This window comes from Crocodylus porosus, unplaced genomic scaffold (assembly GCF_001723895.1).
Source record: "Crocodylus porosus isolate Cpor-Errol unplaced genomic scaffold, CroPor_comp1, whole genome shotgun sequence".
Taxonomy (NCBI): Eukaryota; Metazoa; Chordata; order Crocodylia; family Crocodylidae; genus Crocodylus; species Crocodylus porosus.
This window is the reverse complement of record NW_017728943.1, coordinates 10,389,793-10,417,389: the sequence shown is the minus strand read 5'-3', so window position 1 is coordinate 10,417,389 and position 27,597 is coordinate 10,389,793.

The following is a 27,597-nucleotide window of genomic DNA, read 5'->3' as shown; positions in this document are numbered from 1 at the left end:
CCCCCACCTGCCCCTCCAAGCCCCCCTCCCCTGATCACTGCCTTGCCCGGCCCCAGCATCCCAGCAATTAAAAAACAAAAAAAACCCCACACTCACTGGCAGTAGCAGCTGCCATTGGGGTCACTGGGGCCTCCTGGCAGAGCCCTGCTGCACAGCACAGGGTAGCAGGGGGCAGCAGGCCTCCTGGCACTTGCACTGCCACTGCTACTGCCCCATTGTGCAGGTGCAGCTGGGTTTGGCAAAGAGCCTCGTGGGTCTGTGCACTGTCAGGCAGTTGGGGCTGGTCAGGCAGAGTGGTGCTGGGCCCTGGGTGCCCTGCTGACCCAGTGCCAGAGCTGCGCAGGGCCCTACCAACTCAGGCTGCACCTGTGGAATGGGGCAGTAGCAGTGTGAGTGCCAGGCAGCCAGGGCCGGTCTCCGCTGCCCCCTGATGCTCCCTGCTTCCCTGTGCTGTGCAGGGGTGCTCTGCCAGGAGGCTGCAGTGACCCCTACAGCCACTGCTACTGCCAGGGAGTGTGGGGCTTTTTTTTTTAAGCTCCGCACTCATGGGGCTGGGTGGGGAAGCTACCATGGGGGGCTGGGTGGGGAAGCCACCAGAGAGGCTGCAGGAGCCTGCAGGCGATGGGACCAGGTGGGACAGCCATCAGGGGGTCTGGGCATTCTAGTGGGAGATGGGGCCAGGTGGGGAAATCATTGAGAGGTCTGGGGGTGCAAACAGGGCTGGGGCATGTGGGCTTTGCAGGGATGGTCAAAGTCCCTGTGGAGGCTATGTGGCGCCTGTTGGGGGGGGCTGTAGGCCTGTGGGGGGGCAGCCTGTGAGTTGTGCAGCAGGAGGCTGCACCCTGCAGGAGGCAGGACACCCACCCTCCTCAGCAGCACCCCTGCACAGTCCCCCCACAATCCACCCACACCTACCCACATACCCCATGTCCTCCCACATCCCTCCACAGCCACCCACATCCCCCCACACTTCTTCTCACTCCCTATCCCCCAGCACACATGCTGTTTGCCCAGCTGCCAGACAGAATGAGACCTGCTGGTAGAAGCTGTGGCTGCAGGGACAGCTGTCCTCACATCCAAGTTAGTGAAGGGGTCAGGGAGAACTTTAACTGCTCTATGGTAAGAAAATGAAAGGCAAACAGCAAAACATATAGGTATTTAGAATTTATTTGATTATGATGATAGAGACATTGGTAGGCATCCAAATTGATTTAACACTGTAGATATATCAATAAAACATTGCCCAACTGATTGCTGTCTCTCTGTCTTTTTCTTTCTCGAACACTCTTTCTCTCTCTATATATAGTGGTCTTTTGTTTTAGTTGTGGAGGAAAATGGATTTCTGGGTATTTTACAGAGTGACTTTGGGATATTTTTATCAGGGATTTTTCAGTTTTCAAATAGGGAACACCAGTATTCCTGCTAGGGAGGCAAGTGGCAGGACCCAAGCAAAGGATCCTGTTCAGCACTGGCACCTTGGACCCATCTGGAGGTGGCTGATGGGGTCAGGAGGACATGCTTTGACAGTTCAAAGCAGGCCACCACACTGGGAACATCTGGGCAATAGCTGCTCAGATGGCCGGGCAGGGGCACATATGGCAGTAGTGCCACACAAAGGCCAACTCTGCAGCCACAGTCCACTGGCAGCTCTCTCAGAGGGGCAGATGCCTCTACTGCCTGTGCAGTCCCCATCTGGGTCTGGCAGAGAGCAGGTCACAGCCAGGCAGCAGCTCCCACTGCCAGACTACTGCAGTGGGTAGAGGGTGCAGGAAACTCAGGGCTGCTTTAGCAGTCTAGCTGGCACAAGGGGTAGTGTCCCCAGGTAGCAACTGGCCAGGTCCCATAAGCTCCTGTCCATTTGTCCCTCTGATTACCATGGGCAAGGCCCACCTGGCTAACTAGTAGTCCCTTTTTATGGGGGCTAGTGGACAAATGGAACAACTAAATTATTAGGAGAAGTAATTAAAAAAATGAGAGGAGTGTCATGTGGGTCAAAGGGTCAAAACATGAAAATAAGTGCGCCTGAGGGGGACAATGAGCAGAGCAGGCCACATCCACTGGTCCTCAAAGGCATCCAAGGAGATGGTGGATGCCACCCACTGCTGCTCTGCCTAGAAACATGCTTGGACAAGTGAGAGGAAAGCAGCCTTGCACTCTCAGGGCACCTTTCTTGCCACAGCCTCCTTCCTGGTCAAGTACAGGGTGCCAGGGCTAGGAGGAGTTTGACCAGGAGGTATCAGGACTTGGTGAGGCTGTAGTTGGGGTGACCAAAAGCAATAAGGTGGGGGTGAAATTCAACCAGAACCTCAGGAGGAGGTTCGGGAGGTGGAGGTGGAGGGGCTGCAGCCTGGTGCACTCAAGGGTCATGTGCGCCAGGGTCTCCCTCTACCTGCAGAAGACTGGGGTGTCTGTGAAGCTCACCACATACATGCCAATGGCAATGGCTTCATGGAGGAGCCTCCAGCTGAGGTCCCCAGTGGCTCGTGGGATAAGCGTGGAGTACAGACTCAGCCACTGGTGTGCCCCAGCTATGCCCACGCCAAGCAGGTCCTGCCACTTGATGTCTTGGTGGGATGTGATGGCGGCCTGATGGATTGTGTGGCACACAAGCATGCAGAGGTGGTGGTGATAGATGGTGGAAAAGCAGACTGTTGTGGTGTCCTCCCGCTGGCTTAGGTGGTGGAGCAAGGAGTGCTGCAAAGCTGGGTGAGGTGCTGGCCCCACAACAAACTCTGGTAGGCTGGAGGATATGGGGGAGGGGGGCAGGGACTGCCACCATGTAGGACCTGGTTAGCAAGGGCAAGGGCATTGGGAGGTAGGGCAGACTTCAGCTTCTGGACCAGACGGCAGGTCACATGTCTTGTGGGTAGTCCCATGTGCCGGTCCAGTGCAGTGGGGTCCACTCACTCCTGCCTATCATAGTCCAGGAGGTCTCTGATACGGGTGATACTAGCCAGGATTAATGTGTTGCAACCAGGGCATCTCTGCTGCTGGCACCTTGAGCTGGGAGTTCCAGAGGAGGGGCTCAATGGGCAGGTCAAAGCCCTGGGCAAGTGTCACAGGGGACCTGGAGGTGAAGACCAGCCTGCAGGCCCAGAGGAGATCCTGGTAGAACTCTTGCAGCCCTTGCAGGTCCTATAGGGAGAAGCCCCACAGGCTGAGGAGCTGCCAGTCCTATCAGAGCCCCTAGAATTGGTGGAGGAAAGTGTGTCCCAGTTGGCCCCAGCCACATGGCTACTGACACTGTATAGCAGTCACTGTAGAGCCTGAAGGTGGAATGCCAGGACCTGGCTGCCCACCCCACCCCACAAGGGGAGGCTCAGGACCTCCGCAGTGGCCATCCTGGCCAGAAAAATTCCAGCATCGATCTCTGGACCCCTGCCAGGACCTCAGGAGGCACAGGCAGGGTGTGTAAGCAGCCCCAGAGCATGGACAGGACCAGCTGGTTCAGCACCAGTAGTCTCCCATGCAGGGAGAGAGCTCAGGAACCCTGCCCATGCCCAAAGCCACTCCACCAACCTTGCCTCCAGCTGGTGCCAGTTCTCCAGTGGGGAGGGGTGCATGGGGGACAGGTAGACCCTCAAGTAAAGGACTGAACCTGCAGTCCAGCAGATCCTGTGGAGTGCAGATAGGAGTGACCCACCTGCCACCCATCACCCACCATCAGGCCAAAGCTCTTGACCCAGTTGACCCAGGCAGAGGAGGCTGCCAAGTATAATGCCTGGCAGGCCTCCACCTGTGCCAGGTTATCTGAGTCCTGGACCACAAGGAGTACATCATCAGCATACGTTGACAGGACCAGCCACACCGTTGGGTCTTGGAGCATCAACCCCACCTCCCACCTCCACAGGAAGACAAGGAAGGGCTCCAGGGACAAGCCATATAGCTGGCCTGACAGCAAGCAGCCTTGATGCACCCTGCTCCTGAATAGGATGGGCTCCTTCAGGGTCCAGTCGAGCTTGACCAAACACTCTGCAGAGGCATTCAGGACTTAGAGAGCTTGCACAAGGTAGGGACTGAAGCCAAAGGCCTGCAGTGTGCTTGTGAGGTACCTGTGATCCACTGTGCCAAATGTCTTCTTCTGGTCCAGGGATAGGAGGATGAAGGATAGGCCCTCCCGGTGCAGTAGCTCCAGAAGGTCCTGAACCAGGTACAGGTTGTCAAAGATGAAATGTCCGGGTGCTGTGTACTTCTGATCAGGATGGATCACACCCTTCAGCACAGACCACAAGCACAGAGGGATGGCCTTCACAACCACCTTGTTGAGCCACTCAGGGTGTGCTTCAGGTGAAAGTGAAGGTGAAGGCAGGGAGTAGCTGGGGCAGGCAAGGCACCTTTAGACTCCGGCAGTGATCGTGGGGGAAGGGCCCACAGTCAGCACAGGCTCCCTGCCCAGGCTGTCCCCTGACTAGGGCTTGGCAGTGGGCTGAGCAGGAGGCTGGAACAGGAGTGCAGAAGCTGGCGTGTGTTGCTGGGGTGTGGTGCAGTGTGGTACCACACCCCAAGGAACAGGTGTGGGCAACTCACTCCCAAAGCTCTGGGAACAAGCCAGCAGCTAGCAGTAGCCAGAGGTAGGAAGGGGCCTGGCCATCTTTTCCCCAGAAGCTCCTGAGAACAAGCTTGCAGCAACCAGCAGCAGTAGCAGCCTAGAACAGGAAAGGGCATGGCCAACTTCCTCCCAGAGGCTCCTCCCCCAGAAGCTCTTGAGGGCAAGTGGCTCTGAGTTACTTTCCAGGGCAGCTTTCTGTACTGCTGGGGTCAGGACAGGGCAGCTTTTTACACTGCTGGGTTCAGCACAGGTACTGGCTCCAGGCTCGAGCTCCCCCTGGCTGCAGATCTGGGAGGAGCCAGGCAAGGTTATTTTGCCGGAAGTGGTACAACTCGCATCACACCAAAGTGCATGTCTGGGCATGTGCACTGAGGCAAAAACTTGCACCGCTCCTGTTTCAGCTGCTGCAAGCACAGGTGCCTGCATGTGTGGCCATGCCCTTACAGTCAAGAATTGAAATTAATGTCATTGTCTCTGTTGGCAAAAGGTGGAAGTTTTCTTTGGCCACTGTAGAATCTCCAACTATTTCTTGAAGCACTGCTTCTATTGAACAGAAGCGGGATGGCTGCCTGGCTTTCAGACCAGGATGGTTACACCCTACACAAACTGGTGAGAAGAAACAAGACTGTTGTTTCAGATATTGATGCTCAATGGCAGGCAGATCTGGTGAATATGCAGCAGTTTTCCAAGCACAATCATGGGGTTAAGTTCATCTTAACAGTGATAGACATATCAAAGTATGCCTGGGCCATGAGTCTAAAAGACAAGTCAGGCGGTGAAATAGCTCAGGCCTTTAAAAACATTTTTACAGAGGGCTGAGTGCCTTGAAAATTACAGATTGAACAGGGGAAAGAATTTTTAAATGTCTTTAAGCAAACTGCTAAAACAGTATATATTCACCATTTTGTGATGAATAGTGAAGTCAAAGTGGTGTGGTAGAGAGGTTTAACAGAACATTAAAATCAAAGATGTGGAGGTATTTTACAGCCTGCAACACCTTTTGCTACATTGATGTGTTACCAGATTTTATAAAGAGCTACAACCACAGTTTTCACAGGACTATCCACACCAGGTCTGTCAACATGAACGTCTCAAACTCTCCATGGGTGTGGAAAACTGTATACAGGGACTATTTAAAAGTAAAAGCAGCAGCACCCATGTTCAGAAAAGGAGACTACATGAGGGTGCCTAGGACCAAAGGGAGATTTGAAAAAGGTTATAAACAAGCATTCAGGGATGAGATTTTCATAGTGGATGAAGTCCATAGATGTGTGCAGATGCCAGTATACTGCCTAAAAGATTATGAAGATGAACTTATTGAGGGTTCTGAAGAACTACAAAAAGTGAACCCCAAACAGGACAGAGTTTACAGGGTTGAAAAAGTTCTAGCAATAAAAGGAAAGGGAAGAAAGAAGCGGTTATTGGTGAAATGGTTGAGGTGGCCAGCTAAATTTAACAGCTGGGTGGAAGTCTCCCAAGTTTGTAACATATAGCGGTACCTTGGTCAGAAGGCCGAGATGTGTGATGGCAGTTTTTACATCACTTTGTCCAGCAACGCTTGTGCCAGGATTTTTCCACAGAACACCAGCTCAAACTTTACCATACAGCTGGTTAAACCTCTGGATCTGCTGGGGAACTGGGAGATAGGGTGAGAGGAAATACAATACTCACACAGCTGGAACAACATCAATGAAGACACCCCTTTCAAAATCATTTCTGGGACTAAAAATTGGGAATACCTCCTGCATTAGGGGTATTATACAACCATCACAGAGTTGGTGGATCTTATGAACGATACAATTACCATCCACTGTGCTCCAACTGAATTAGTTATGTACTATGATCAAGTGATGGGAAAAGCAAGACTTAAAACCAAAGATAACTCGTATGCTTTTTATACCTGTGGTGAGCTAGCCTATATTTTGGGACTGCTACCCAGGTCCTCTATTAAAAAAACACCCTTCCCAGCTGATATTACTGGTGGGTTCAATTCACTATATGTCTACATGAACATTGTAGAACATCAGCTTGTCAGGGACTTTTTGGTTCCTTTACTATTCTCTTGAGCTGTCCTGGATAAGATGGTCAAACCGGCAAAGCAGGAGGGATCTAGCCTTATGTATATTCAAACAAAGAGCCTTAAAAGAAAGAGAGATGCACCACACTCCAGATGTACAGGACCTCCTCAACCCCTTAAAAAGAAGAGTTGACGGGGCAGCCATACATGAAAAACCAAGAAGCAGCCTGGGAGAAAGAAGGGGCACTCTCCTGGAGGAAACAGAAATATATTTTAATTGCCATGGCCTTTGTTTACTGTAGGTCTGAAGAATACACCAAAACCAAACTGGATGTGTTTCAATAGCCCCTATGCAGACCTGCATTGAGAAAAGCCTGTATGTTGAGATCCCCCCACTCTCAGCTATTACTGAGTCCAGCCCTCTTGACTTTCATAGCTAGGAATGGCAAAGATTACATGTATTTGAACAACACGCTGCTGTACCTTTGTTGCAACACTGTAAAAGGTGATGGAACAGATCTTGATGCCAGAGCAGTGGTGGGCCTGGTGAATTACCCGCTGGCCTCTGTCGTCAGTCAGCTGGATGTCATTCTGGGAGATAATCTCATAAGCCAGAGGAACAACTGTTACCCTTACCAAGCCTCACCGCCCAATTTTCTGCTGACCTGTTTTACGAAGATACCCCTGGACATCATGAAACAGTCGTGCAGGATGGCAATAATCATGAGTTTTGGAGATAGACAAACCTGACAGACCAGAGCAAAAAGATAGAGCTGCTTGGTCATCTCCATAGTGACTTGTTTTTTTAAGAAAAACTTGCTGAAAGGTGTGGACATAAAAATTAAACTGACATGCAGTAAAAATGCCTTCTGCTTGATAGGCACCACAACAGCTGGTGAATGTAAACTAAAAATGACAGCTGCCTCACTTTTTGTGACTGGGCCACATGGAGGCATTGCTTATGGCCAATGCTAAATACCCCATAGACCGCGTGGGTCTGAAAGCGTTTAGAATTCCTGCTGGCAGCTAAGTCAGTAACCAGGAGAATTGGTTTCTGGGGCAGCTGCCCAAACTCATAGTCATTGGGTTCATGGATAATGATGCTTTTAGTGGGAATTATGCTAAGAACCCCTTTAACTTTAAACATTACAATATTCATTTTGTGGCCCTCTATGTTATGAAGAACAAACCCTGACAAAGCCCCTACAACCAGATTTTGATAATGGTAACTGCATGAGAAAATACATGCAGCTGATACAGACAGCCAGTAAACACATGAAAGACCGGGCCCTGGTTATCAGCCGTGAGGAGTTTGTCCTGGGCTACATCTTGTATGCCTTTGACCTGTCTCCTAGCAAGGAGTGTGTTGATCATTATTCGCTGATTAAAGCCAGGAACCTGAGAGCAGAAATACGCTTTGCTTTGGCTTTGCCCACCATAGTTAACATGATCGTGTACAGGGTCTTTGACAACATCATAGAAATAAATCAGAGGAGAAACATCCTGTTTGACTACACATGAAAAAGGACACTGAACAGCTCACCAGCGTTTTATCCTCAGATCTTTATGCCAAAGAAACTTTCTTAGATATTTTCCCCTGCGACTGGCTTCCTAAGACTCGACTGTCTCAAAGGCCTCTGAGCTTGGTGGTCAATGTGTACCTGCATAATCAACCCAGAGAACACTGGTTCACCGTTTACATGGAAGATCGGAATCACCGGGAGTTTTTCGACTCATACGGTCTCCTCCCAAACAGTGCTCTTTTTCCTCAAAGCATAATGTTCTTTTTAAACAAGAATGCTACCAACACTGCTTTTCAGCTGAAACAGGTACAAGACCCCCAATCTGCCACCTGTAGATACCACTGTGTTTTTCCTGCACCACCGTAGCAAGGGGCTATCATTTGAATTTTAAAATTGTATTATTCTGATGATTTAGCACAAAATGACAGAGTGGTGCTTCATTTCGTAAAAAGTAAATATAAAAATTTCCATGTGGCCGGGCCTGCTCAAAACATGTTTCAACATGCCCAGACATGTATTTCTCGCTGTTTCATGAAAACTTTGTCTAAACAAAACACTCAGAAGAAGCTGTGTAAATAAAGCTGTTGCTGTTTAAACATGTGTGTGTGTTTTCATTTTAAAAAATCGTCTGTAGACAAAAGTTGTAGTAATATAGAATAGTTTAATTCAAAGTGTAAAACTTTACATGGAGAGCTTTTAGAGACAGTTTTTTGCTTCTTCGGTGGTGCTGTTGGTGTTTCTTGGTCTGAGGCAGATGCTTTCATGTGTTCCTGATGATCACTATTCATGGCATTGCCCATAACAGAAGATGGTACGTTCAGCTTGGCCATGGCTTTTATAAAGATGTCCCAGCCTTTAGGGGGACATTTACTAGACCTGTTGTGAATCTGGAGCATTCCCCAGACCAAGTCGAGCATATTAGAACCCTTGAAAAGCATTCCTTTTGTTAGACCCCGACTCCATGTGATGCCCAATGACTAGGAAGACAATGGATCGATGCCATGACACATCACCTGCACACATTGCTCATCAACAGCTTTATTCAAAATGGAGACAGGTTTGGACTAGCTCTAACAAACCGGGGAGCTGTCATGACCTCTAGTTCTTTCCATATTTATACACTTTGGTTTATGCTTATTAACTTTTACCCCACCTTTGTCCCTTCTTTATTCCACCCTTATTTTTTCCCTTCTCAAGCTCCACCTCTGTTTACTGTTTACTTCATTAGCATGGAATTGTCTATGTCTTTTTGCTATGAGCTCATGCCTAAAACCCTGACCTCCACCTTTCTTGGTCACTCGCCGTTTCTTAATGATTTCTTCACCACCTCTAAGGTCTTGCTTCTGCTTTATCTCTTAACTATAGCTGGTGGTCTGCATCCTGTTCTTTTTACACAATGAGTTGTATATCTTACAACACTACAACATTGTTAGGAAAATGGTTGCCTAAGTGTCTTGAAATGTTACTTTTAACATACCATTCTGCCTTGTGGTTAGCAGCTTTGCTAAGCTACAGGTTATAGTTTTTTATTCAGCTGCAAATGCAATGCTCCCCAAGATCCAAATACTGTCACCCTAACACCTCTGTAGACAAAACCCCCTTGATCATCCCAAAAAGAAATATCCTTGTGCTGGCTCAGCTTAGTGAGCAACACTTTAGCAGTTTTCCTGTACTGGGCATGCATGTTATCCAATACTTCCTGAACAATGGGGTTGGGGTTTGTTGGGGTTTCTATAGGGTTTCTGGCTTCTAGTGGGGTCTGTTCTGGCAGAAACAGGGTTAATTTCCCTCTGTCCAGATCACCCTGTTTTATGTAGGCCAGGTATTTCTGAAGCACAGCAGCATACAGTTTAGCTTTATCATATTCTGCTAAACCTAGTCTTTGGAGAATATCCTTCATTTCAGCATCCAATAAGTGGGTTGCCTCAGTTATGATATTTTCCTGAGATGGTGGGGGAGCCCTTAATTGTTCCATCTCATGTCTGGGCAACAGGTACATTTTTCCTGTGTGCTCCATCACTGGCTGGTCTAAAGCCCCGTAATCAGAGGAAGAACAAAACTTAACAGAGGGCTGATAAATCCCCCAGACTGTTTCACCAGCTGTTTTTTTTTTTTAAGAGGCGATCTTTTGTTGCTTAGTTTTTTTCTGATTCTGCATCTCTTTTTCAGCATGCAAATTTGATGTGGTGTCAAAGTGATGTTTCCTTTTAAGGTGTTCAGAGCAAATTCTGAAATGGCCGCTACCAAATCATCAGAGGCTGAGCAGAGTATAGCTTTTCTCTGCTGTGGGGAGGATTGAAGAAGCAGTTTTAAGACAACCAAATTTCTTTTTACATGGTTATGATGGTTCTTGAGAGCTAAGAAGAGGCCATTGCTACATCATCTCTTTTTATTCCCACCCGCTGTTTCTTTTAAAGTGTAAGCAGCAGGTTGGTTGGGGGAAAAACCCCGGTTCTCAATCTAAAAGCATCTGGGGTAGAAGCATTTAAATCTACCATCAGATACCTATAAGGTGTTTAAGTGGCATCCTCAAAAGCTTCTAGAAAGAATTGGGCCTTACCCGTGTACAATTGCGATGCCAGGGACACTATTTGTAGCTTATCCCTGGGGTTTTTAAACAAAACCATGTATTTTGTGTTAAGGGTAATGGTGTAGCTCCTTTTCCCTTGACAGAAAACATTTTGAACTATATACATAATGCTAAGGTTCCAATGATGCTTGTAAAGACTTTCTCAATTTCACTGCTGTCACAAGCAGAGTCCATCAACTCATCTACCACAACTATATTTATTTTATTAGGAGGAAATAAACAGTCATCATTGAGACTGTCCAGTAGACCCTCCACAAACTCGATAAAAGGCTATTTACAAAACAGTTCTTTATACAAAGGCTGCCAACAGCTATAGCACCACACGATATTCTCAGGCATAACAGACACCATTCTATCCAGAAGCTTTTTTATAAAGTAACTTTTACCACAGTTGCTAGGGCCTGCCAAAATCACAGAAAAGGGGTGATTCCAGCACATATCCATGTTCAAAAACCATAGGGGAGACTGTTAAAGTTTTCTGTGAGGATCCTTTTGTCAAAAACAACTTTCTGAATTTTTCTTAAGGCTTTGGTTTCTATCATCCACTTGCTTTTGTTCCTGATGATAGACTGCTGTTGTATCACAATTGTATTAGAGGTGTCTCCAGTGGGGTTTACCCCATAATCTAGAACAAGATCTCTCAAGGTTTCAAAGTTAACTTTTTCACAGTTTGCCATATTCAGGTTAATCCTTTTGACCTTCAAGCAAACCTTTGCCCTGGACAACTTGTACCTGTAGGTTTTTGGACCGGCTGACACAAACTCCGTGATGCATTCATCTGGTGGGATTTCGCTGGTGAGCTCTCCTAAATAACCACCTAGTGGGGGGTTCTAATCTCCCTCATGGCTCACAAATATCACAGAATCTGTGTCATGGTACAGACGCCAGTCTTGCAAACTGTCTAATAGCTCATACAACTCTAAGCAAGCATAAGTGGTGGTGAAACAGGCTATAAAGATGTTTGTGTTACCTGAGAGCGTGTAATGCTCTTTGGCATACTTCCAAGACACTCTGGCTGCCTCATCATCAATAAAATCGCAAGATGAAATTTCATAGTTGGGAGAAAAAGCCAAAGAGTTCTTCGAGGTCTCTCACGATGCTGCTGTTAGGCAAGCTGGTTCTCTGACTGAATTTACCCCACAAAAAATTTAGAAACAATTTTGCTATTTGGTGCTTTGCAGGGTTGGGTTTGATATGCTCTGGGCGTAAGGTCATACCTTCTTTTTGGAAGAAATTGGCCATGTATCTCTCTTCTTTTTCTTGATCGGTACAGCAGGCGGGGTAGCCCGAGGCTTCCTGCTTCTGTCAGAGGTGTATTTTTATGTACCATGAAAAAAGGGTGCTAAACGTCTTGGCAAAATGCCAGACTTCATAGAGTTCAGCTAATTTGTACCCCTTGGTAATAGCTTTATTTAATTCTGGTGTGCACCATGTGCTCAGAAGGGCCCTCTCTTCATCAGTGTGGTCGCACTTTTGCCGTCTTGTTTCCACGCAGAGGTGGCACAGCATGAACATAAGTTTCCTGTTCACCCTGTTGGGTAGCATGGGGAAAAAAAGATTTTATGGTGGGTACAGTATCACCCTGGCTATTTCAAAAAAGCTCAGCAGGGGTTGGAAATCGTCATGAATGATTTCAGGGTGTCCGATTGGGTATTTCTTCATTTTGTTTATGAAAGGGTAAAGACTTGTAAAATCGTAATAGTATATTTGTTTGCCGGGTTTAATTTGGTAATATAGATGGATGGCATTAGTTCTCTCTCCAAAAAGAGCATCCCTAGGCACCAGTGGAGAAGGCAGTGGGGTTCTGCTTAAAAAATCTTTCAGCTCCCCATCTGTTTCTAACAGAGCCCTCCACTCATGCTCCCAAATGGTTCTAATGGTAAACCCCTCTCTCTTGAAATAATCAGTCTTGTGCAATGCCTGGTATTTCAGAAACCCATAAGTGGTCCCTGTCAATGGGTTCTGGTCTTTCTCATTGTAGCAACTGACACAACTGTGGGAAAAAAAAATCCATTAAATTCAAACGCTGTAGGTTCCCCAAAAATGTTGGCATAGCTGTCTAAAAAATAGGGGCCCACCCTGTAAGGCATGTCAAATTTGAATATTTCCTTTTTCAAAAATGTATATTAGCCACTGGATAGATGGGGTTGAAAAACCTCTTTTTCTCTCTGTGATAGTTGTCTGGGGGAGAAGCACTATGGTCTGTGGTTCCAAAAACATAAACCTGTACATGGCCATGCAGATGGAGGCCAGTGTGATATATTGGAAAGGATCTATGCAGGGTTCTATGTTTTGGAGTTTACCATCTTTTTTCACTCGGTCTACCCGCCATGTCATTTTCATAATCTCATCCCTGTAGAGGCAGCAGGCCTCTTTCAAAATTTCTATGTCCTGCTGGCAATAATAGGCCAGCTCCTTTTGCATGTCAAAGGTCTTATTGTAGTTATCCTGATACAATTTTAAAAACTGTTCTTTCTTACTGGACATCATATTTTGGTTTTTTGCTGTGTTAAAAAAATGTGGGAAATAACCTTTGCATCCTTCAAATCCCATTGCCTGTGGAAGCCTGCTAAGTTTCATTGGCCAAAAATTTAAAGAATCTATGAAATGGATGTCTAGCCTGGTCACTTCAGTGCACATGAGTAATTAATTTCATACACATTTTTTCCTTTAATAACTGGCTAACAATGAAGTAACCATCACAGCTTTTGGCGTTGTGAGCTATGAAGGTGTTACCCTTGAACTTTTTATCCATAAAGACCTTAATAAAATCAGACAGACACTCTTCTCCCTTAAACTCCCAAGTGCTTTCTGGCTTTTTGGGCTTAGCTTTACAAGCCTTTTGGGGGGTTTTGCCTGTGGCTTTCTGAGTTTTTCCCCTTGTCTTTATCTCCATTGCAAAAATGTAGTTGGGCACATGCATCCCTGTCTCCTGCACACATACAGAATCATAAAACATGTACCCCTTGACTTATTCAGGCTTTTTAATCTGGTGAATAAAGCACCAGTGCTTGTTTACATCTGTGATTTTCCCATAACACTGTTTGCACTGCCTCCCTTTGCACTCACTCTTTTTGTTCACGTAAGATTTACACTCATCGCACAGAGTTTTAGTCAGACATTTGATCTGCTTTTCAGAGGCCAGGGCCACGTGCCTTTCTAAGCACTATTTGGAATGACACAACAGCTTACAATTAAGGCACCTTTATATCTTGCCCATGTTTTCAGTGCAGTTCAGGCTCAGGCAAAGACGACATTGGAACCTGAACACGTGGCTATGGCTGTACAACGTCTGACAAAGATCGCAATAATTTCTCATGCCAAGCACCTTTTTCACAGACTGTAATAATGCTCACCATGCAGCAAAAGCAAACAGGTGTCAGGGTATTTGGGTGTGTCCTGTGTTTTAAATAAATGCCACCCATTTTTTCCCTTATGCATCACTATATGAATGTTAACCTGTTCAAGGTCTTCAAACAAAGGTACTTGATGGAACATAACCTTTTGATATATAGACATGCCTAATTTCCTGTGCAGTTCTTTGGCACCATCTAGCAGTTTGGTATTTCTGGCCCCTCTACGTTTTGTAACTGCCAGTAGACTGCCTGCAAAGCACAGGTTAGTAGCATAGGTATTCAAGTCAATTAAATACTTCCTCTTTTTAGTAATGATCTGGGAATAGGGGACAGATTTACCTTCCTCAGTGATTAAATCATGAAGAGCAGCATTAGTATCTTCTGCAGAATACACAGCATTTAGAAGCTCTCTAACCTGAAGTAAATATTTCTCAGTAATTCTGAGAATGTTCCTGGCAAGCCCAATGGCTATAACCTTATTGAAAATGCTATCAAGGCATATTTCCTGGCAAAGTTCCTGAACTGTTTGATTTATGTCTTCATCTAACCAAGTAACAATCATGTACTCATTGACCACCCAGGGCATGAATGCACCCCCAGCAGTTATCAAAAAGTCTTCTCCTCAAGCAGTATGCTGTAAAAAGAAACGCGCATAAGAGACTTCATGAAGATTTTATGTTCTTGACATGAAACAGGACCTGATGATTCAATGCCTAATTGTCTTCTGAACTCTTCAGCCTCATCTGGTCTCTGTTCTCTGCAGAATCATATGCTTCCTTCTCATGTCAGCTGTATGGGTGTACTGGTGAGTAGGCTTTCTGGAGTCATTAAAAAGACTTCATCTAAGTACAAAGGAGTTCAAATAAAGGCCTTAGTTAGCTGCTGTTTAATCAGTCTTTAGCTACTTCCAAACACATACATGCTATGAAATGAACCCACACCACTGCCATCAAAAGCTAAGTGCCACCCCCCACAACCATATTCAAATTCTCTTACTGGCCTCCCCTCTGTGATGACCTCTACTTCGCATGCAGGCTCTGGCACAAAGATACCATCTTCCAAATTCTCAACATCTGCTTCGGGAGCCTGGGTATCCTCTGTTTGCCTGTTCATTTGGTTCTTCCTGAACAGGGTCAGGCATCTCAAAGAGTCTTTGGGCTAGGGGCCTGCCCTCCTCAAAACTATTGCTATGGTAACACTTTCTATGCAGCCATCTTGGGGTTGTGGTGAGGGGGCCTACAGATGTTGTGAAAGAATCTATATCTGCCTCTGCTTGCCTTAGCATGGTCTCAGACAAACAGAGGGGTCACTTGGGAAAGCAGATAGACCCGGTGGTCTTGCAGCCTAAGCCCCACCCCTCTACTTGCACCAGTTGGTTCAGCATCACTCTTGGAGAAGTCTGAGGCCTCTGAAAACCCTCACCAATTGGTTGGGGGTAGTGGGCAAGGTTGTTAGAGGGGTCACACCTCCCCACTGCCACCCCATAGGCCATGCCTATACCCAGGACTAGAGCAGCCTGGGTCCTGATAGGTCATAACTGTCTAGGGTGGGTCTTGTAGCATGAGGGGGTGGGCTTTGGCAGGGGCTGCATGGGCTGTCCTGATGTCATGGACCATGTGGTGGTGGTGTCACGCACCATGTGACTGGAGGGCAGGGGTGGGGTTACTGATGTCACACACCATGTGACTGTGGGTGGGGTTTGGAGTTGCTGGTGTCACACATCATGTGACTGGGGGGTGGGGACAGGTTTGCTGATGTCATACACCATGTGACTGGAGGCAGGGGCAGGGTTGGTGATGTCACGCACCACATGACTGGGGTCGGGGTGGGGCTTTTGATGTCATACACCATGTGACTGGGGTCAGGGGTCAGGGCTTGTGACACCACACACCATATAAGGGGAAAAGGGGCGGGGTGAAGGGGTGGACTTCCGGTCCCGCCCACCTGTCATATTTCCATTGAAGGGCGGTGAGCCTATATACTACTATGCACTGTAGCAGCCGTAACCCTTATGTACTCCCTTTGTGGACTGCTGGAAGTTCTGGGTTCTGCACTAGCCAGCACTTGGGATACTGAAGGTCCTGTCTTGTTTTACCCAGAGGATGTTTGAACCAGGTCCTTTCACTTCCTGACACAGCCCTTACATATGCCCTATAGAAGACTTAAATGTCTGAAAACAGTTGTACAGAACCCATGACTGCTGTACTTAGACTTGAGAATCGAAAAGGACAGCATGTGCATTTCCCTCTTGCTCCATATCTTAGTGGCTAGGGAATTCAGTTGGGACCCCCAAGGGTGTTTGAATCAGGACCCTTTCTCTTCCTATCACACCACTCTAATTAACCTACCATGGACTAGAGCATTCCTATAGCTGTAGTCCAGGAAACATATGAAGGGAAGGGATTCTTGAGATACCTTTTATTGGACCAACTGTATAGTTTGGAGAGATATTTGACAAGCTTTCAGACACAAAGCACCTGTCTTCAAGTCAAGGAAAGCAGCACACACAGTCTAAGTTAATATTCTTAGGGTCATAACTTTGACCTTAGGCACCTAAATTCCATCTAAGATCCAAACTCAACACTTATGTCCTTTACTTGGATGTGATCCATTTCTAGCCCCTATGTTGAAAGCTATCAACATGGAAAACTTTCTCTGTTCAATCCAGAACCATGTTCTCTATTGAAATCACTGAATCATGGAAATGTAGGTCTCAAGGGACAAGTTGTCTAACTAATTCTTTAAAATTTTGTGAAATATCTTCTTGTAAAGATTAATGCACAAAACATAAAAATGCCCTAGTTTTTATTACTATGCTCAAGAGGTCCAAGGAAGAGGACCATGCCCCTACTATAGAGGATAGCAACTCCTCTCCCCCTAGACCATGCCCAACTGATCATGGGGTAAAATTCCTTCCTGCTTTCCAATGTGGTGATCAGTCTGACCCTCAGTGGGGAAGAAAGACCCTCTAGCCAGGAACCTCTGGGTTTTTAGTCCCAGAAGGAGCATCAGCACATCCCAGTCAAAATCTCCAGCCTTGGATGCAGTCAACACCAAATGCTTCTGAGGACTGCAACCCTCCTTCCCACCCTCACAACACCTGTAACAATAGAAAGGGGAAAAATTATTTCCTGGCCCCATATGGCAACCAAGAAAGCCCAGAGGCATGGGATAACCAACACTGTCCATTCTGCAATACAACTCCAAGCATCTCAAATCCTAGCTGGAGAACTAGAACTCTCCTTTCTACCATCCTATTCCCTCCATAAACTTAACCTGGCCCCTTTAATCTTCTAAACTAGTTGTGGAGCTCTGATTCATTCTTCAGTTGCTGAGCATGGTCCTCTCCACTGTCCATCTTTTCTGGGCTATAGAACTCTTTCACAGTCCCCAGTGATGTGTGTACAACACACTGCAGGCTTTATGGTTCCTGTAGGTTCCTGCTAATGGTCCTCTAAACTCTTTTTCAAAACCTGCAATGAAGGAGATTCCACCACTTCCCTAGGCAGTCTGTTTTACTGTCTCACTTTCCAATAGTGAAGAAACATTTACTAAACCTACTTTGCTGCAATTTCAATCCATACTACATAGCCTACCCTCTGCAGCAAGGCAGAAAAGTTGTTCTGGCAATCCTTCAGATATTATGGAAACCCCTCATTTACAAGCTCCATGGGAAGGAATCCTTGTATGTATTTAAATGCCATAAGTATCTATGGCCTTTATAAAACAACTACAATGAAGGGCAAATTTATAGCATTTTGCAAAAAGGTAGAGGGGTGCTGGAACTGGGTCCACCTCTAAAGGAGAGCTGTGGCAGTCTCTTGCATCCACTCTGATCCTGTCCTGCTCCACTGGTCTCCCAGGATACCATGCTATACTCACCTCACATCTTGAGGCCATGATAGATACTACACTTTACAACTTGATAATGTGTTACAACCCATAACATGGTACACATGAATGGGGTTATATTTTGTTTAGGGGTCTGATCATTGCATGATAACTAAAGCTTGATGGACATAGTTTAACTAAACCAGATGTAGTTGAACCAGGTTCTGCTACTGGTTTTGTAATGTCTATCAGGAAAATGTGATGTAGGGTCTGTCTGTGTTGAGAGTTATGTAGCTTGTCCACCAGGTGTAGCTCCAGAGCCTGTAATTTCTTATCTCCACACTTCCTTGTTTTGGCTGGTTGTGAATGAGGTTAAATAAATAAAGCATATTTTGTTGCTGGAAGAGTAAAGTACTCAATTATCACCTTGGGATTTGCCAACTTGAAAATTCAAGTAGCCACACAAGCTAGGATTTTTCAGCCGTAGGATCCTGTGCTGTCCTACAGTTATACACTTGAGCCTCTGTGCCCTGTCTGGAGTGAACTATGCGGTGTCTAAATGCTCCCAGGACAAAGTAGTGAGAGGATTAGGAACTATCACATCTTGCTCACTTGTCACTCCTGAGATGCCTGTCTCAGGAAGTCAGAAGCACATATACAGACTCACTGTCCTGTCACATGCTTCCAAATATACAAGACACACAATACATTTGCTCTTCTAAGAGATACACACTTGCACAGGCACCAGCAGGGGTAGAAAGAGGAAGAAAGATGAAAAACAGGAAAAAACAGTCATGAAAACTTCAACTAAAGGAAAGCTCTGACTTATTTGAAAGTACTCATTAAAACCTCTCTCATTTCTCAGCCTTTTTTATGCCAGTGTCAAGCTCAGATATGACCAATATTTATCCTGCAGGAGCACGAAGCAGCCCCAGCCATGGGGTGGGATTCCATTGTGCCAGGTACTGTACACATATCAAACAAAAGGACAGTCTCCAAATTAAAATAGAACAATAAGAGAAGAGGAGCTGGGTCAGGCTGAGTGATAGGTATGAGATAGTTTCTACCCAAGAATTGAATGGGTCTCCTTAGCTGCTGCCTGATTTGGGTGGGGGAAATTCCATGATACTCTCTGCACAACTTCCTTGCTGTTGCCTGTGTCCCTGGATTTGATTGGTGGCAGACAACCCATCAGGCACAGCTGCATCTGCCTGCTTCTCTTGTCTGCAGGACCCTGGGATTGAATGATGGCCCTGCAGAAGGGCAATTGCTCAGTGTTTGTGCTGTTAACAGCCACAATAGATGTAGCCAAAAATTATCCCAAAGGGCGGGAGAAGCCAGGTTCTTTCTGGAACATAGAGCCTGGGTCCCTGCAGACACATGAAGCCTATTTCTAATGCAGGACAAAGCCCTCCTGAACCTCTCCTGTTAAACACCTGGCTTTTTTTCATCCTCACTACTCTTTGCCACTTGCTTGTCCGGTGGGAGAAAGGACAGCTCTGAGCTGTTGAACTAAGGGGTCCAAGCTGTGGGGGTCTGATGGATTGCAGCACCTGGACAGCTTTCAGGGTGTTATATGGGAGAATGTCCCATTGCTTCTGCCGCTCATGGCTTCTCCTAATACCTAAAAGCTCCTGAATTCACCTGTGTTATTGGCAAGGGTTCCCGACAGTAGTGTAGCCATAGGCTGAATGTTTAGGTGTTCTGCAAACTAGGCCATGGCCTGTCTACTCAGAGGTAAATTTTACCCAAAGGACATAGTATCCCTGGAAGTAGAGCCACTTCTTGGGTGGTCCCTGGGTTGAGACATCCTCTTCACTGCTCCTTCTTCCTACAAGGTAAACACTTGACAACTCATCAACTCCCCATTTATTACTTTCAGGTATAAAATTTGTGAGAAATATTTGAGGGTGGGGAATGTACAGGTTAAAAATTGCTACAGTGACATGGGAGGGCAATGGTCCAGGTTCCAGGGAGTGCGACAGACTGCAGGCCCAGGGGCAAGTGTCAGCAGGGCTCCTTCTTCATTGTGCAAACAATTCCACAGCCATGAAGTAAACAGTCTCATCCTCCATGCTTCCTCACATGGGGGCTCTAATGTAAACAGCTGCAAACCCCCTCAGATCTCAGGGCCAGTCGCTTTCTTGGTTACAGGATGTCATGTGACAACCAGGGCTGTGACAGCCAGAGATGTGTCCCTGACCCACTTCTGCCTGAGGCTGAATGGAGGAGCTGGGTGTTCTGCACGTTAACAGCATAAACAGGCAGGGTCAAATACCTGCCTGATGCAATCGTGCTGTGCCCCCCAGGGACCCTAATGGCTCCAGTTTTGCATCTCGCTGATGACCATAGAATTGCTGCTGACTTACTGTCATGTGAGGGAGTGGAGAATGTGGTTCCATGGGGTGAAACTCAGGATGAATTTAGGCTCATGAACTCACTCAAGATGTGTGGGAGGGCTGGGGATATAAAAGGGATTTAGTGCAAGAGAAGCTTTGGGCCCTTTTACATGACAGGGTTTTTTTTTCCACTTTGTCTCAATCTGTGCCCCTCAAAGTGACATGATGGGTATCCATTTTTCCTGTCACTTGGTTTTGGGTGACAGATCAAAAATCTCGAAATGGCTCCATGCATTATTCCAAGTAAAATACAGTAGAGGGCGTCGCATAACAATTTGACCCTGATGACCTCTTAGAACTAAATTACAGGAGGGGACACTGGTGTTATGTGCAGATCAGCTAGAATTGGTTAGCTTTATTAATTGACATATTTGACTTGTAATTTCAGTACTTTCATTACTGTCATAATTTAAAACATATATTTTAAGCAATTTTATCTTTCCTCTTATTTGGATTTAATCATTATTTCTTATATTTTAAATGTTTTTAATTCTTCTTCTATTTATCCCAGTAAAGTTTATTTATTGTTAAAATCCTCTTGCTTACTTTCCTTTATTTCACCCTCAAACACGGTGCTCAGCCGGATGGCTAGGAGGAACGAGGTTGGGGGTGGGGAGAAGTCTGCATTGAGGGGTGTGGTGGAGCATCTTTGGGGTGCTCACTATGTGGCAGAGGCTGTAATAGGCTGGGGTAGAGCCCAGCAGAGAAGGCAACCTAGGGAAACCCACCCCCCTGAGTTCATTCAAAGGGGGAAGGTGTGTGGCGGAGCACCTTTGAGGGTGCTCACCACTTGGGGGCTCCCACAGGCTCTGGTGGGAGCCTGTTTTGGAGGAGTAGCAGGGGAAACCCCTAGGTACCATTTAAAGGGGGAAGGTGTATGGCAGGGCACTGCTAGTGCCTGCCACTTTAAGAACGGAGCCAAGCAGCCAGCAGGTGCTTGATTGTGGCAGCAGGTGCTTGATTGTGGCAGCCATTTTAGATCTCTGGCAGCCATATAAACAGAGCAGTTGCCTACTGGTAGGGAAGGTAGTAACACTGCCTGGCTGTAAGGCTTTGTGTATCATCCTGGAGGTAAGGACAGGAGCTGTAGGGGATGGTTAGGAGGCTCCTGGTCCTGGGCATGACCTAAAACTGCACCCTGCCTGGAGCCCCCAAGAAATGCCAGGGCAGTTACCACCCCCATGAAAGGCAGGTAGGGGTGCCTTAACCCTAGACCTTAGACATAGCAAACTGGGGTTTGGGCTTTTGCTGTTGCATAGCTGTGCCTAAGGGCACCTCTTGTTAACTGGGGGGTGGCATGTGCACCACAGGAGCCAGCCTAGCTCAAATTCAGGGTTTGGTGCTAAAAGGGATCATCTGAGTGCCCACAAAAGTTTTGCACTGAGGGAGTCAAATGGAAAAGAGGGGACATAGAAAACATAGAATTATGATTTTGGTCATGAGTTCTGGTGACTGTGATAGCAGGACCTGATGTGACACAGACAGAAGCCACCAGTGTCTAGATTTGGGGTTCAGTGATTAAACTGTTCTGCTGTGCATCTACAATTTCTTAACGTTGCTGTCATGAGCGCAGCCTGGGGCTGCTCTCTGGCCACTTGCTGTACACAGGGGCAATATCAGCTGGGACCCCTAAAAGAAAATACCCCCTAACTATCTGCCATCTTGTGCACAGCCTGAAGCTGCTGTCTGGCTATCTGCCACACACAGAGGCTGCATTGGGTGGGGACCCCCTCACTGTGGTGAAGTGGGACTCCCCAACTGCCACAGTGCTAGGGTCCCCACCCACCTGACCCTCTTGCCATGCCTTGTTCTTAATTAGTAGTTAAGGCAGGAGGCTGCCCATTTTATGCCCCAATGCCAGGGGGCACCATCTGTGGCTCCAAACCTCCCCTACACCACAGCCAATGCCTCACAGATGGCATTCAGTCCCTTTTCACATGGTACCCCCTCATTGCTAAAACTTTGAGTGCTCAGCAGACCATTTTAGCACCAAACCCCAAAATTGGGCTAGGATGGCTTCTGTTGTGCAACCCCCACCACCTCCAGTTAAGAAAAGGTGCTCTTAGGCCAAGTGACACCAAGAATATGTGGGCAGTAAGCAAAACACTTTAACCTCTAAACACCAAACTTGGTCTTGTTTGGGAAACTGCTGCGGATGATACTGCATCCCCCTGGTCTCCCCTGCTCCATAAAAGCCACTCCCCCCACTTGCATTGTGATTGGCATGCAGCAAGTTTGTTCCTGGCATGGGCTGGATGGCAGGGGAGGGCCTGGTGCTCCAGTGCTGCTCCTGGCACCTGGCCATGCTGCCTTCCCCAACGTGATTGTTGTATCCCGGCCACACTGCCCCTATCAGCATAGATGCCAGCTGCAAGGCCCCCCTCCTCCCTGCATTCTTTTCCTGATCTAGTTGCAGTTCTCCCCCTCCACCTGCTGCAGTCCTGGTGGTTCATATTTAAATGAACCACAGGAAGCCACTCAACAGCCTACTTGCCCAGATGCCTCCCCTAGAGATGCAGGAACCTCCACCTGCCCAGAGGGCACAGTCTCCAGAGCATCCAAATGGCTTGTTACTCCCCCTCCCCAAAGCAACTCTGGCTCCCCCACCTCCCCCCACCCACTGTAAGTGCAGACCCTCCCCCCTTCCAATAGAGGCAATGTACTAATATGACAGAGTTGATTGAACAAAAATGTTTATTTAATTTGTGGAATCGCCCAACCCTAACAGCTAACTGCAGAACATTGTACCATGTCAGACAGAACACACTTTCTATCTGCAGCAGTCAGAATGTGTGCTGCCAGGCAATTCCTCAGAATTGCTCCCTGACCACTGTTTGGTTGCAGGTCTAATGGCCCACCATGCCCATGTCTGCTTTTGGCTGCTGTCTCCCTCATTTCCCACAATTTTTCCACCCAGGAATTGCTAAAAAGCTTACCTCTTGTCTCTCAAATATTGTGGAGCATGCAAGCTGCCACTATGACAGCAGTGATATTTTCTGGCTCAACTTTGAGTCAATGACCTCTACCACACTTTCAGGCAACCAAAGGCACATTCAACATGCATTTGCTGAGGTAATAGTTGAAAGTCAGCTTTTTCTGGTGAGTCATTTGTCTGCTACATGACTTCATGAGCCAGGGCAGGAGTGGGCAATCTATGTCTGCTATGGTAAGTGGGGGCACAGAAACACCCTGGATCACTACATTGTGTGCCTGGACTCAACAGTGTCCTTTCTCCATCATGCCAGGCAGTGGTGAGTTTTGAAAGAAACTTGGATCATGAGTACTGCCAGCCCACCTGGTATAAGTGTTAGTAAATCATCCACGGTGATAAGTGAGTGAAATTCCTTTCTGTTGATTACTGACCAGCTCTCCTGGGATGGGGAAAGGACTGGAATGTGTTTGCTGTTGAATGCACCCATACAGTTAGGGAACCCCATGGCCTTGAATCCTTCAACAACTTTCCTGGGGTTATTTAGAAAGTTGAATTTGTTTGCCATGATGTCCTGCAGAAGCTTGCATACCTCATGTATCACCACCCCTGATGTGTAGGGAGCCACGCTGAACTGGTTCCCAATGAAGCAGAAGCTGGTTGAGGTGGCCAGTTTCATGATGGCTGTGGACACCCTCTTTTCTGGTATGATGGGCTCTGCATGACAGTTTTGTGTTGCTCAATGTGCAGGGACAGCATATCAATGATGTTGAAGAATGTTTTCCTGCTCATTCTGAACATCTCCAGCCACTGCTGATCCACCCAAGTCAACATAACAATGCTTTCCCACCAGTCAGAGCTTCTTGCATGTGCCCAGACCTTGTGATCATTGCTCTGTAACCCATACAATCCTATCATTCTCAAGAGCCATGGATTCCTCTTGTTCAGATGACTCCAGCTTCCCATAAAGTTCCCACACCAAAATGTGTCTTGAAGCTTCTAAGATGCAATCGTGTCTTATTAAAAGGCTCAACATACCATGCATTGAATTCAGCATCACAAGTGGTTGCTTATTGAGTCACTCAGTTCTCTGATTGGACATATCCAGGGCTTTCAGGATCAGCAGGTTCTCTTTGCTTATTTCATTAGGAGTCAATGAAGCCATCTTGTCATGCAGATAACAGAGCAACAATTGTTTGTGTTAAGGGGGACCTTGTTTAGATAGGACTGTTGAATGGGCTCATTAGCATTATAGCACTCATGCTCTTTACAGTTCAATTTCTATCCTCCATTGGATGTTACTGGGAAAGCCCCTTCTTAGAAAACATGGGGTATCTGACGCCCACAGCATCACACCCTTTACACATGGCACTCCCTCATCACTTAAACTTTGTGGGCACTCAGCAGACCCTTTTAGCACTGAATCCTGAATTCAGGGTAGGCTGCCTCCTGTGTTGCACTGCCCCCCCCGCCAGTTAACAAGATGTGCCCTTAGGCCCTTAGCTACACAACAGCAAAAGTCCACTCCCCCATTTGTTACATCCCAGGATTAACCTCCTTTTCACATGGCATCCTCTCATTGCTAAAACTTTGTGGGTGCTCAGCATATCCTTTTTAGCACCAAACCCCAAATTTGGGCTAGGTTGTCTCCTATGGTGCACCTCTCCCCTCCTCCCCCAGATAACAAGAAGTCCCATTAGAACACCCAAAGCTATGCCAGGCATCCAGGACCAGTTCCTGCCAGGTTGGTGGGATGAGCTGGTTGATGCACCAACAGCAATTCCTTTTAATAAAGCTACATTGCAGTTTTGGGTGTTACCTGCAGTGAGCCATTATCACCTACCAACTTGGACCATCAGGGTGACAATTTGGGTCAGATGATGGGTTTCATAGGCACTGTGTGGAGTTACAAAAGATCACTTGGGTAGATTGGCATGAGTATCTGGGTAAGGCACAGATCACACCTGTATAGGTATGCATAAATTTAACAAGTCAAGGCATTTGAGCATGGAGGCCCCATACTCTGCCCTGGAAAGCATCAGGCATAGCAACCACTCTCTTAGTGCATCACTTCACACCCACCAAAAACCTACTCAATGGAGGCACAAAAGAGAAAGCAATGTGCATCCAGCTTGGAGGAGCAGCCAGATGCATCTCAAAGCTATGGCCCCAACTGGGCCCATGCTGAAGTTGAGGCATTGATTAATATTTGGGAGGAAAGACAGGTGATAACACAGCTGGAAAATCAATGAAATGAACTAGTGTATGTGTCCGTTGATGAACAAATGAAGGAACATGGGTACAATCATGACTGGGAACAGTGCCACAGTAAGATGAAGTCCTTAAAATGTGCTTTCTATTGGGCCAAGGATCAGAATTCTCATTCTGGGGTGGCATGCAGAGTAATCCTATTTTGTGATATATTGATGAACATTCTGATGAAGGATGTTGGAGATGCTTGGCTACGAACATTTGGCCCAATGGGTGTGCCAGAGATGGCCACAGCATCACTTCCCCAGATCCAGTCTACAGGGCCTCCTGACAATGGAATGGGCAGTGTGATAGCCACTGCTCAAACACTCATTCAAACACTCGCATTTGGTGGGTGAGTGTTCAGAGCAGCCACGGGAAATGGAGAACCAAGATCAAGAAGTTTTCTTGAATATGACTGTAATCTCCCCACAAGCTTTCCTGAATATGTGACAGGTGGAGGAGGATGAGGATGCATTGGACTCCATCATTATCCTGAGCCAGGATTTTTTTCAGCTCATGAGACAGATTGGTTTCTTCTGTGCGGGAGACTGCTGAAGATCCACACCCTGTCATTTAAATTATGGAGAAGGAACATTAGATTGTTTGGAGCCACTAGGGCTTATGTGCATGGGAGTGAGTGAGTGAGGGAAGGGGCTGCTGTAAGCAGTAACTATGTCTGCTCCCATGAATGAAGCATGCCCCTGGAGCCTGTGGAGGTGGGGAACATGACAACTACCTGCAGGTGGCAGAGACAGTGTCGGCGGTGAAGGCATGGCGGTGGTGAGCAGGGATCATCCACAGGCAGCTGCGGTGATGTTAGCAGTGAGGGTGGGCCGAGTGGGGACCACCCACAGGTGGCCACAGCAGTCTCAGCAGTGTGGGTGGGGGCTGGCGGGCAGTGGCCAGTGAGTGGAGACCGCCTGCAGCCACCAGCAGCAACATCGGCAGTGGGGCAGGGCAATGACTGCCTGCAGAAGACAACAGCAGCCAATCTCAGGGGTGACATGGACCCCCCCAACCCCTCTAAGCATCTCCTATGTCTGCTCCTTGTAGTCTGTTTTGCATAAAATAGATGTGTGTGTTGGAGGAAGGGGGGGTTCCTTCTAGGTTGCCTCTTAAAGTTGCTTTTTTTTCCCTGTTACCAGGTACCCCTGCCGCTGCAGTTGTTGCACATGCACCCAAAACTCAGCAAGCAGCAGAGCTGAGCAAATGCATGATTAGTGCTGCCAGCACAAAAGGAAGCAGGATGGAGGCTATGGAGTTGGCCTCTTAATTGTGAGCACAAACTGCTGAACCTTTGGGTGATCAAATGGGACTGGTATTTGGAAAGATTGAAGAGAAGGAGAATGCAAATTTTGAAAAGATCATGGCCAAAACAGACAGATTCCTTGATGTGGCTGATAAGTTCTGAGTGCTGAGTGTAGCCAGTGCCAAGAGGAAAGTTTAGACAGGAACTGCTTAAGCAACTGTGCAACAAGGGCACCATTGAAACTACCTCATTGACAGGGTCTGTGGTTGTGAACGAGGGGCACCCCTGTTTTACTGCAGAAGGCACCATTACACTTTAGGGATGAAAGGGAGGAGGATACAGAGGAGGCTTCAGAGGGTAGAGAGGAGAACATCCAGTCATGGGTATTGGCTTCTCAGCCATAAGTGATTTAACAAAGGATTCAAAGGAAAACCTATCCAACGTAGACACAGAAAGTGGCAAGGTGGGGTGGGGGAAGGGAAAATGACTGGTGTGGGGATCTTTACCTGTACTTTTACATGCTTCTATTAAAAATCCAAGGAAAAAAAACTGGTGCTGAGGGACAGGGGGTGTGGGGGGTGAAGTGTGGGGTGATGGGTCTTTATCAATTAGCAGCAGTAGTGAGTGAATGCATTAAGCCTCCATAGGAAAGCCAATGGAGAACTTGTGACAGGGTAAAGGGTGGGGAGGGCGCAGGGGAGGTGCAGGGATAATGCAAAGATGATTGGTTTTCACAAGTGACTAACAGTAGTTATTGAATGCCTCATCCATACATAGGAAACTCTAACTGAGGTTGAGCCACAGGGTGCAACGGTGAAGGGCAGGGGCAAGTAATGGTCATGTGTTTTTAGCTGTTTGACTTTATTTTCTGTTTTGTTTCACTGACATTTAAATAAAGCCT